Source organism: Pseudonaja textilis, chromosome Z (assembly GCF_049901715.1).
Source record: "Pseudonaja textilis isolate UNSWEBS1 chromosome Z, rPseTex1.2, whole genome shotgun sequence".
Classification (NCBI taxonomy): Eukaryota; Metazoa; Chordata; class Lepidosauria; order Squamata; family Elapidae; genus Pseudonaja; species Pseudonaja textilis.
The window spans coordinates 44271601-44284066 of record NC_142008.1 but is presented as its reverse complement, the minus strand read 5'-3'; positions in this window follow the sequence as shown (position 1 = coordinate 44284066).

Sequence of the window (12466 nt, the reverse complement as noted above, 5' to 3'; positions counted from 1 at the left end):
AAAGAAGGCATCAGAACAAGAACTCAAAGAAATAAGAAAACCAATAGAAATTAGAAAATGGTAGACCAACAAGAGAATGGAGAAAGAACTAAAATTATTGTCAATAAATGTAAATGTGTTAAATGCTTTAGTGAAAAGAAAACAAACACTTTTAAAACTGGTAAAGCAAGATATAGATATTGTGTGCCCCCAAGAGGTGCATACTAAAAGACAAGATAAAAAGTACTTAGAATTTAATAAATTGGGGAAACTCTATACTGCACTGGTGGAGAAAAAAAAGAGGGGTGGTGGTATAGATTAGCAAAGAGATAAAAGCGAAATAAATTTATGCAGATACCAAAGGAAGAATCTTAATGATTGAATTAAAGATAGCACAAAGATTGATGTATTAGTAAATATTTATGCATCCAATAAAAATAAAAAAGAATTTTATAAGAAACTCCATGAAAAAATTATTGAAATAGGCCAAAAGGATGTATTTATAGTGGGAGATTATAAGGAATAGTAGATAACACAAAAGAGTATGTTAGTGACAATAAGAAACAAAAGAGAAGAAATATACTACCAAAAACATTTTTTGATATGACGGAGAAACTAAATTTAATAGATGTGTGGAGATCATTAAATCCCTCAGAACAAAATAATACCTTTTATTCGAACCCACATAAATCTTACTTGAGGGTTGATATGGTATGGGCAATATTGATTTAGGAAAAGAGATAGAGAAGATTGAAACCCCCCCCCCGAGCATCTTGTGATAACCCGGGGCATGGCACAAAAGCAACAAAGTCACAAAAGCAGGTAAAGAACCTTTAATACTTCCCAATGTCCAGTTACCATCAGCTAGAGAAAAAACTCTCCCAAGAACAGTTTTTAAAGGGAAGAAATTCAGTCCAAACCCAAAGTACATATAAATTATAAATAAAAACCAACACAAACCATGCTGCAGTAATTAATGAGATAGGGCACGATAAGGAATTGCAGACTTCAAAAGATAATGAAACACACACAGTTGGGAAGACACCAGAACCCAGTAAGACTTGACAAACAAAGATAATTCATGCTGCTCCCTTCTCCGTTTCTCCCTGCATGCCCTAGGATGAAGAGGGGTTGGTCCTGGATCTTCCTTTAAAAGCCCAGCCGGCTGTTCCCTTAACCAGTTTCTTCCACAGCCACGGGAGCCACACTCATACTCCCTGTCAGCTGCTCGACCTCCCCCTCAGAATCAGATTCCAACAGGTACATGACACACCTGGGCTAACCACAACTCCATTATAGTAGCATGGAGAGGCCAGGAAAAAAAAGGGAAAAGATAGACTCTGAATCCCCATATATTATTAGAGAAAGAATATACTCAAAAATTCATTAAAGAACTGACATTGTTTTTTGATAAAAACAAAAAACATTATACCTCATTACAAATCCTATGGGATATGATGAAGGCATACACCAGGAGGGTAACAATAGCTTACATGGCAAAAAGAAATAAGGAAAAATGGGGCAACACAACACACTACAAGTAGAAATTGGAGATCTAGAAAAACAACTACAAACAAAACCAGGGAGTGACCAAATTAATGAAAAACTGAATCTTGCCAAACAAACTAAATTTACTACAAGAGGATAATGCAAGGGATCTTAAATTTATGAAGCAAAACTTTTTTGAAAATGCAAATAAGCCAGGGAAATGGCTGGTTTATAAATTAAAAAAAAGAAAAAGAAAAAAGAATAGTACACAAGCTCCAAGACAAAACAGGAATTTACAAAATAATGAAGAAGAGAAAAAGAAGACCTTAAAATACTTTGAAGATTTTTCTAGCCAAGAAAAAATAGTGATAGATAAAATAGGCCAGTATTTAAAAAGAGATAGTAAGCCCCCAATAGAGGAAGAAAAAATAACTATATTAAATCGAGAAATTTCATTAATAGAATTAAAGGAAGTGATCCAAAAACAATAGCCAAATAAGACCCTGGGCCAGTTGGCTTACTAGGAGAATAATATAAGAACTTAGAGGAACTATTGGAACCAGTATTACTGGAGGTGTGCAATGAGGCTTTGTTAGATGCCAAAATTCCTGACTTGTGGAGGCAAACATATATCATCTTGATCCCGAAAGAAGGTACTGATGTCAACCAAATTCAAAATTATAGACCAATTTTGCTATTGAATGCTGACTACAAAATTTTATGGCAGGAAGGATGAAGAAAATTCTAAATGAGATTATTCATACTGACCAAAATGGATTTTTGCCATTAAGGCAAATAAGGGATAATATTAGAACAGAAATTAATATACTAGAATATTATGAAATGCATCCAGAGAAATAAGAGGCTCTTGTTTTTCTGGATTCACAAAAAGCATTCGATAATTAAATAGGAAATTCATGATTTGATAGGTTAAAGAAATGAATTGGCGATAGATTTGAAAAATTGATAGACACGGTCTACTCCTGCCCAAAGGCCAATGTAATAATAAATGAAGATATAACAACAATATTTAGAATAACAAAAGGAGTTCATCAGGGATGTCCATTGTCACCTCTGCTCTTTATTTTGACATTAGAGACATTATTAATACAAATTAGAACAAATTTAGAAATAAAAGGAACTAGAATCAAAAAAGAAGAGTATAAATTACAAGAATTTGTGGACAATTTGGTTTTTTTTTTATTGAGGAGCTGTTAGAGCAGTAGTTCCCAAAGTGGGCGATACTGCTCCTGGTGGGGTGGGTTGCCTTAGGGGGATGCTAAGAGGTGGCGGGGGGGCGTTTGAGGTGCCGGCCCTGCAGGCTCACCCCATTGATTGTTGCACCGCTCTTTAGCCAGTGCCTCAAATGTGGCAGCAGTGGCACGTTGGGAAATTAGAGCAACATGCCGCCATGGTTGCGTTCGACACACCAGCTCTGTTGCACCGGAGTGATGCAAGGGGCTCAATGGGGTGAGCCTGCGGAGCTGGTGCGTTGAACGCAGTGGCAGGACCACATTGGGAAAGTAGATCAAAGCCACTCTGGCTTTGCTCTAATTTCCCAAAGAGGCTCCTCCATCGCATTCTGTCTGTCTTCCTGCCTGCCTGCCTGCCTGTCTACCTACCAATATCGATTGATCTATCTATCTATCTATCTATCTATCTATCTATCTATCTATCTATCTATCTATCTACCTACCTACCTACCTACCTACCTACCTATCCATACATTCATCCAAAAGTTCAGCCTGCCTGCCTGCCTACCGGCCTGCCTGCCTGCCTACCTATCTACCAATATATCTACCTACCTACCTACTTACCTGTATCTCTCTGTCTCTCTCTCTCCATCCATCTATGTTCGCAGCTCTGGCCCCGCATGCACATTGGGAAAGTAGAGCAAAGCCAGTCTGGGAGGAGGAGGGAGAGAGAGAGAGAGAGAGAGAAAGAGGGGTGGGGAGAGAGACCTAATGCATCAGATTGAAATGAGGTCTAGTTTGGACTGAGGCTCTTTTCCACATTGAAATATCTTTGCCAGCACATTGAAACATCTTTGGCTTCTAGTAAAGGTTTTGTGGATGAAACATGGTCAAGATTATCAGGAAGCTCTCACATTTTGTTGAGGCTTTAAACAGGATTCATTGGACCAGATCCCCACCCTAAAACGTACTTTCCCCCAGTGTATTACAGTGCCAATTCTGAAGAAGGCAAAACCAAAATGTAAATTACAAGGAGAACACACACACACACACACACATTCCCTTCTAACCCTGCTGGAGCAGGTGATTGGACTAGAATAGATATCTTATTATCTTTCTTCTCCCTCCCTCCCTCCCTCCCTCCTTTATTTCTTTTTCTTTCTGTCCTTTCCTTCCATCCCCCTCTTTCTTTGCCTGTCCCTTTTTCTTTCTTTCCCTTTTCTCTTTTTTTCTCTCTCTCTTTCCTTCTCTCAGGCTCTTCCCATTGACTTGGTGCACTGCTCTGCTCAGACTTGCTTGGGCAGATCCCTCTGGTGCAGTAGGCTCGATGGGGGTGGACCTGCGGGCTGGTACCTAGAACAGTGGTTGCCAACCGGTGGGCTGTGGCCCACTGGTGGGTTGTGAGAAAATTTTGGTGGGCCGCAGGGAAATCTTACCCCAGATCATCCCCCCCAAAGCAATTAATCCAGGCTGTGCAGAAACACAAGGCTGTGCCGCCCATATGGCCTGTGGAACCTTCCCCACCCACTCACTCCTTACCCAGCAAACTTGCCTGCTAAATTGCTATTTTTCCTTTTTCTGGCCATCAGCTGTTCTGCTGTGCCAGGAGATTTAGATTAGCTAAGAATCAGGAAATGGTTGGATTTCTTGCTTTCTAGCTAGTCTTTAGATCTTCAGCTCTGCTTTTAAGCACAGCTGAACCTCTCTTAAGACCGAAGTTTCTATTATTCAGTGCAGGCTCATGGCAAGCAAATTTTATGTGACAGACTCAGGAAGCTGATGGCATATAGATAGATCACTGAATGATTCTATGAGCAACTCAATCTGCCTGCCTGCTTTGCCTGATTTTGGGTAAAAGTTGTTCTTTTTTAAATAAAAAATTCAATATTTACGTATATGGTGTGTTGTGAGTTAATTTTCTGCATTTGCTTGCAAGCAAATTTTATGTGACAGACTGAGCTAGCTGATGGCAGATAGATAGATCACTGAACAATTCTGTGAGCAAGTCAGTCTGCCTGCCTGCTTTGCCTGCTTTTGGGTAAAAGTTGCTCTTTTTTAATAAAAAAAATCAATATTTATATGAATATTTATAATATTTACATACAAGCCATGCTCAGCCAGTCACATGACCAAGCCACACCCACAAATTAAGCCACACCCACAAAACCAGTTAGTGCTCCCTGGGATTTAAAATTATGAGTTTGGTGATCCCTGAGGTCCAAAAGGTTGGCAACCCCTGATCTAGAACATGGCAGTGGCAGCCCGTTTGAAAAGTAGAGCAAAGCTAGAGGTTGGTAATTTTTGTTGCAAAGAATCATGAAAACTTCGTTGTGCACCAGAAGGGACATGCATGTCAATGCAATTCAGAAATATAAAATAAAGAAATACAAATAAAACAATTTAACAAGAATCGGCAAAGCATCTCTGATTAGATTCTATTCACTACTAGAATCTAATCAGAGATGCTTTGCCGATTCTAGTCCAATGACCTGCTCCAGCAGGGTTAGAAGGGAGCATGTGTGTATGCGTGTGCATGGCTGTCAAAACTTCAAAAACAGGTCAAGTAGCTCTGGGGAGGCCAGTCATAATTTAGAACACTTGCTAAACAACCGGCCATTAAGTGAGGACCATTTGTATTTGGTTTGCCAGTCACCTGGCCATGCTCACCCAATCACATGACCACCAAACCACCCTACCCACTCATCTGACCAGCAAGCCATGCCCAGCCAGTAAGCCACACCAGCCAGTCACATGACCAGCAAGCCATGCCCACCCAGTCATGTGACCAGCAAGCCACACCCTCAAATTAGGCCACATCCACAGAAATTTGAATCCCACCCCTGTGTGGTGGGCACTGAGGATGACTTCGTAGCACGAAGGGGGCAGTGGACTGAAAAAGTTTGGGAACCACTGCATTAGTCAGGGCCAATTTTGATACATGAATTAGACAAATATGGAGAAGTTTCAGGACTCAAAATTAATAGAGTTAAAACCAAAATGTTAGTGAAAAATATATCATTAAAAAATAAAAAATAATTAGAAACTGGAACGGGATTACAAATCACAAAAAAATAAATATTTAGGAATTTGGTTAACAGCAAGATGCTTCTCAATAAAAGATAACAATTATATGAAATTATTTAATCAAGTTTAAAAAGATTTGGAAAAATTGGGGACTTTACAATTATCTCTACTAGAACAAATAGCAACTATCAAAATGAATATCTTACCTAAATTACTATACCTATTCCAAACAACCCCTATAACATTAGACAAGAAATTTTTTACAGAGTTAAATAGAATAACCATAACATTTATCTAAGAGAGCATGGATTAAACTAAGAGATTTACAGGATAGCAAAAGCAAGGCGGCCTTGGACTCCCAGATTCGGAACTCTATCACAAGGCAGCAATACTAGTATGGATACAAGACTGAATTAATCTAAGAAATAAAATAATATTAACATTAGAAGGGCATGACCTCCAAAGAGAGTGGCATGCTTTCCTGTGGGATAGTGGGAATAAACCACATCTATTTTTTTATAGACATACAATAAGGGATGCGCTGATACAAACTTGGAGACAAATGAAGAAAAAACATGATTTGAAAATCCCAAACTGGATATCCCCCATGAAAGCAGTGATCCTCCCTAATACAATGGATGTGAATAAGATGGCCAGATACAGAGAAATTTTAGATAAATTAAAGAGTAGAAAGGAATTGGAAGAGCAGGCAATAAATATAAATTGGTGGCCTTACCTGCAAATGCAAACAAGATATAAAAAATACATTGAGGAATTTGGAATAGATATTGAACTACAAAAATTAGATAGACTTTTGATTGGCCCAGATGAGAAACTATTATCAAAGATATATCAATAGCTATTAGAATTTGATAGAGCAGAAAAGATTATGAAAGGGTCAATGATTGCTTGGGCCAAAAATATAGAACACAGTATTGATTTAGAAGAGTGGGGAAAATATTGGAAATTACAAATTTCCATTTGTACAAAATCGTAACAGAATAAAACGTAACAAAATCGGCAAGCTATAAGGAAAATCAACACAAAATGTTTTACCTTTGGTATTTGGCACCTACAAGATTGGCTAAGATTTATTCAAATTTAAAACCAAATTGCTGGAAATGTGGACAGAAACAAGGTACCTTCTTCCATTCATGATGGTTATGTCCCAAAGTGAAAAAATATTGGAAAGTGATACAAATATTGTTACAGGAGTTAATTGGAAGCAAAACTGATTTTGTCCTGGAATTATTTCTTTTACGGATAATAAAAAGAAATTACAATGGAAAGATAAAGTATCTGGTGTTACATATATTAACAGTAGCAAGAATTTCCTATGCGCAGTATTGGAAGAAAGACACCATCTGAAGGTTTAATAATTAAAAAATTTTTTTGAGTGCACAGAAATGGATAAATTAACCATAGAATTAAAAGGGAAATTAGATATGGAATACTATGCAATATGGGAAAATTGTTATCACTGGATCAACAATAGAAACAAGAAAAGAAAATGTACATAATGTATATAATAGATATAGAAGATATAGAAATAGTATGTACAGATAGTATCAGATAGGATAGGTGAATATATACAAAATGTCACAGCACTGTTTATTAAGTAATGGAGATGTGTAAAAAAGAAAAAACCCAATAAAGTATTATAAAAAAAGAATAATAACATTAATCATATTTGTTTATTCATCAGACTTACATAATTCTAATGTTAATACACATATTTGTATTAAGTTATAGTCTTTCATTATTTAATTATTTAATGTTTCAATATATTATTGTAATGCCAATCACAATATTGTTTAAACATACATGATAATTCCATTATTCAATTTCTAATATTCCCTCTAATTATTAATTTTATCTCATTATATAAAAAATTGTATACTAATAATCCCCCCTCTCTCTTATTTCTATCTCCATTCTAATTTTTAATCATACTACCATTATATTTGAAAAACATTTCCTTTTTACCCTCATCTCTTGTTCACATTTATACTTCAATTCTTAGTCACTTTCATTTTAATACAAAAACAATGGTAATATTAATCTTATTCATTACATTCATCAAGCTAATGTAATTCTAATATTAATATACATATTTATATTAAGCTATGCTATTTCATTATTCAATGTTTCAATATCTTATTCCTATTCCAATCAAAATATTATTTAAACATATATAACACCATTCAATCTCTAATTTTCCCACCTTATTGCTTTTATTTTATTAGATAAAAGTGTATATACTAATATTTCTCTATTTTGTATTTCTATCTCTATTCTATCTTTTAATCATGCCACCCTTGTATTAAAAAACATTCCTTTCTAACCATCTCTTGTTCACATTAGTATTTTAATTATTATTTGTTTTTTGACTTGCCTCCCATATTCCTCTCTTAGATCTTTGTTTCTGTATGCATCCACATCCTGACTATTCAATCAATTTCTCCCATCTCTACTCTCTTCCACTATCTAGCTTTCAAAGAATCCCATGCCCCTGTCTCTCTTTCGAAAATATGTTTCCAGATCCCTTGTTTTATTTCATCAGTCATTGTTATTTTTATTGTTGTCTCCTTCTTATCTTCTTCTTTTGGTTTGTCTGTTATATTTTTCCTTCCATTCTTTTTGTTGGCCCCTCCTGTCAGCTGGTACTCCATTCAAAATCCAAGAAAAAAAATACTTAGACTCCTTTAATCAAAGTAAAGATATCTTTTACTGGAAATCAAGTGGTAGCAACAAAAGAATTCTGAATCTGAGCAAATTGGCGCATAAATCACATATACAAAGTAATGGCAACGTTCCCACCCCCAATAGTTCAATTGGTTCATCCAATTAAAAGTTGTGTATATCATCATGTGGGCATCTCCAGGTGGTGATGAGGCTTCTGTCCGTTGACCTTGACATAGTTTGATAAAGAGTTGCAGCTGCGCATAGCATAGGATAAAAACCTAAGCAAGAATGTACCCCCCCACAGCTTATACAGTTCTGGTTTGTAACACCACCAGTTCACTTCCCATAACCATTCCCCCCTCCTCTCCCTGTTACTTATGACAGCTGAAAGATGCAAAGAAAAGGGAGAAAATCTTGAAGGCTGACATTTGGCCCTCCTAGAAAAGAGATGTTGGTTCTAAAAAAGATAAAAATAGAAGGTAATAGAAAATATACATGTAACAGCATCATAGTAATTTTTAGGGTTTATCAGGATAGTTAGTACGAAATGCCTTGATAAGTGTAGGAGCTCTAACATCCTTCTCATTCACTCACTCAGCCTGGGAAGGAGGAAAATGTTTCCAAGCAACCAAATACTGGAGTCAACCCCTTCGTTTTCGAGAATCCAAAATTTCTTTAACTTCAAAATGTTGTTCACCTTCAATTAGCAATGGTACAAGTGAATCAACCTGAGTTGGTCTCAAGTCAGAGGTATGTTGAGGTTTTAATAAACTAACATGGAAAACAGGTGAATCCGTCGAAGAGTTTTTGGTAATTTCAGTTGGACTGCCACAGGGTTCACAATTCGTTCAATTGAGAAAGGTCCAACATACTTAGGTCCAAGCTTTTTTGACTTTTGTGTGGTCTGCAAATATCTGGTGGATAAAAAGACCTTGTCACCCACTTGATATGGTTTTTGTGGCATTCTCTTTTTATCTGCAAATTTTTTATGATCTTGATGAGCATAATCTAATGCTTTACGGGTAACTGGCCAGGTAAGCTGGAGCTGTGTTATCCATTCATCTAATGACTGAATTTTGGGTTTCTCCCATGGAAGCTCGGGTAGGGGTACAAAGTCTTCGCCCGAAGCCACTTTAAATGGAGTAAACCCAGTGCTACTATGTACCGAATTATTATATGCCACCTCAGCGAATGGCAATAGGTCAGCCCACTTATCTTGCAGATAATTTCTATAACATCGAAGATATTGTTCCAATGCTGAGTTAGTCCTCTCACAAGCCCCATTGATTTGTGGGTGGTGGGCGGAGCTTAAGCCCTGGGCGGAGCCCAATAACTTCAGGAACTCCTTCCAAAAGTTTGAGGTAAACTGGACATCCCTGTCTGAGATTATGCGTTCAGGAACCCCATGTAATCTGTAGATATGTAAAATAAACAGTTTAGCCAATGTTTTCGCAGATGGGATTTTCAGACAAGGTATGAAATGTAACTGTTTGGAAAACAAATCGGTTACTACCCAAATAACTGTATTCCCCTCACTTTCAATATAATTCCACTATAAAATCCATAGAAATTTCCTTCCAGGGAGCAATCGGTTAGCCACATTTTGTGGTAAGCCTGCTGGTTTACCAGGAGGCCGTTTGGCTGAGCAGAAATAGGACAGCTAGCCACATAAGTCTCAATGTCCTTTTACAAGGTAGGCCACCAAAATTGCCTTTTAACCAAGTGTAAGGTTTTCACGAATCCAAAATGTCCAGAAGCTTTAGAGTCATGAGCTTGCTGTAATATTTGGTTTCTCAGCTTTGCTGGCACATATAATTTGGCCACCACCCATGCCAATTCATCTCTAACCGTACAGTTATTTGAGTGAGCAAGGAACCAATCAAGTTTTAGAGCATCTCTTAATTGTGCAGTCAAATCATTTGATAAATCAACCTCCTTCTTTTTCTGGGCTCTGGTAACCACTGGAGCTGCCAACTGTTTGGTTGGGACAAGAGGCCGTACCACTTCTTAGTGAGCACTATTATATTGAAGTAATCTAGATAAAGCATCCGCCATTAAGTTCTTCCCCCCTGGAATGTACTTCAATGAAAAATTAAAGTGCTTAAAATACTGCGCCCAGTGAACTTGCTTGGGAGACAGCTTCCAAGGCCTTTTCAAAGCCTCTAAATTTTTATGATCCGTCCACACCTCAAATGGATGTTTTGCCCCTTCTAAGAAATGCCTCCAGGTTAACAGAGTCCAGCGAACTGCAAAAGCTTCTTTTTCCCAGATGGCCCATCTTCTTTCAGTTTCAGTTAGTTTACAGGAAGTATATGCACATGGTTGCAGAGTCCCCATCTCATCTGCTTGTAGTAACACCGCCCTGACTGCTACATCACTCGCATCAGCTTGGATTACAAAAGGAGTGTCCATGTCCAGGTGCTTGAGAACTGGTTCAGTAGCAAGCAGTCATTTCAGCTTCTCACAAGCAGCTTGATATTCCATGGACCACTCCAGTGTTTACTAGGCTTTGGTTTCACCTCCCCTTTGGTTTCTAGGAGATTTGTGATAGGCATTGCAATCTTCACAAAAGCAGGGATAAATTGACGGTAAAAATTAGCAAATCCCAAGAAACTTTGAAGTTGTTTCCTGGTGTGGGGAGGGGCCCATCCCAAAATGGCACAAACCTTCCCCGGATCCATTTCTGTGCTATCATGTGAGATGCGATAATCTAAATAGTCAGTTTTTTCCTGGTGGAATTCACATTTGCACAACTTTGCATACAGCTCAGCAGCTCAAAGTTTTTCCAAAACTAACCGCACTAGTTTCACATGTTCATCACGAGTCACCGTGTAGATAAGAATATCATCAAGATAAGCCAACACCCCTTTGTATAGATGTTCATGCAACACCTGATTGATCATTTGCATGAATACTGCAGGGGCCCCCTGTAGGCCAAATGGAGAACGTTGAATTGGAAACAACCCATTGAACAGTTAAAAGCAGTTTTCCATTCATCCCCTTCCTTAATTCGAACCCGGTCGTATGCTTCTTTCAAGTCGAGTTTTGTAAAAAATTTTCCCTTTGGCCAAGTGGGCCAACATATCCTTCATCAATGGGAGGGGGTACATGTTCTCCACTGAAATAGCATTGAGGTTTCTGTAGTCAACACATATATGAAGGGAGCCATCTTTCTTTTCATGGAACAATACTGGGGCTGCTACCTGGGGTCTAGCGGGTTGGATGAAACCACATTCCAAATTCTTATCGATAAATGACTGCAGCTCTTCTAGCCCCCACGGTGTCATCGAGTACAGTTTTGGTTTTGGGAGTCTCACCCCAGGTAAAATTTCAATGCTGCAATCTGTTGAACAATGGGGGGGAAGCTCATCTGAGGTCTTTTCACTGAATACCTCCTTTAAGTCCCAATATTCCTCCGGAATTTTCTCCTTCCCCTTCAGGCTCTCGGTGCCAGTGGAAGCCACTTCAGTGGGATTCTTGAGTTTCGGTTGAAATTGTCCCTCCCCTTCTGGGTGTTGGTCAGTACATATGCGCAATGACCCTCTCCTTCAATCAATGTGGGGGTTCCATTTTCCAGAGCCAGGGCAACCCCAGTATTAGGGGCCGCTCCATCCCAGGAGCCACAATAAAACATAAAGTCTCTCTATGCTTCCGCATCGTCATTTCTATTGGTTCCATTTTGAAATGTGCAGGGCCACCCCCAGCTACCGATCCATCCAATTGGTGAAAGGCTATGGGCGTTTTTAAAGTTTTTAGCCTTAAGCCCATTTTCTCCACTACCTCCGAGCTGATTACGCACCTTGTGCACCCAGAATCTAACAAGACCAGCATTTCCCCTTTGGCTCCTGATGTGGATACCCTTAATCTCACTGGAATGGTCATAGGGCCGTTGTTTGGACTTACCAGTGAGTCGTCTTCCGATTCAGATTCACTCTCTTCACAAGAGGTTGGAGTACCCGGCTCCTCTCCTTTCAGAGGGGTGATCTCTACAACCTCCTCTGCTTTAAGCGCCATTTCGGGAGGCTTTGCTGGGTTTTTTTCAGGTTTTCTTCCTTCTCCTGGCGCCCCCTTTGGCTCTAGCTTGGCACAGTAATTTG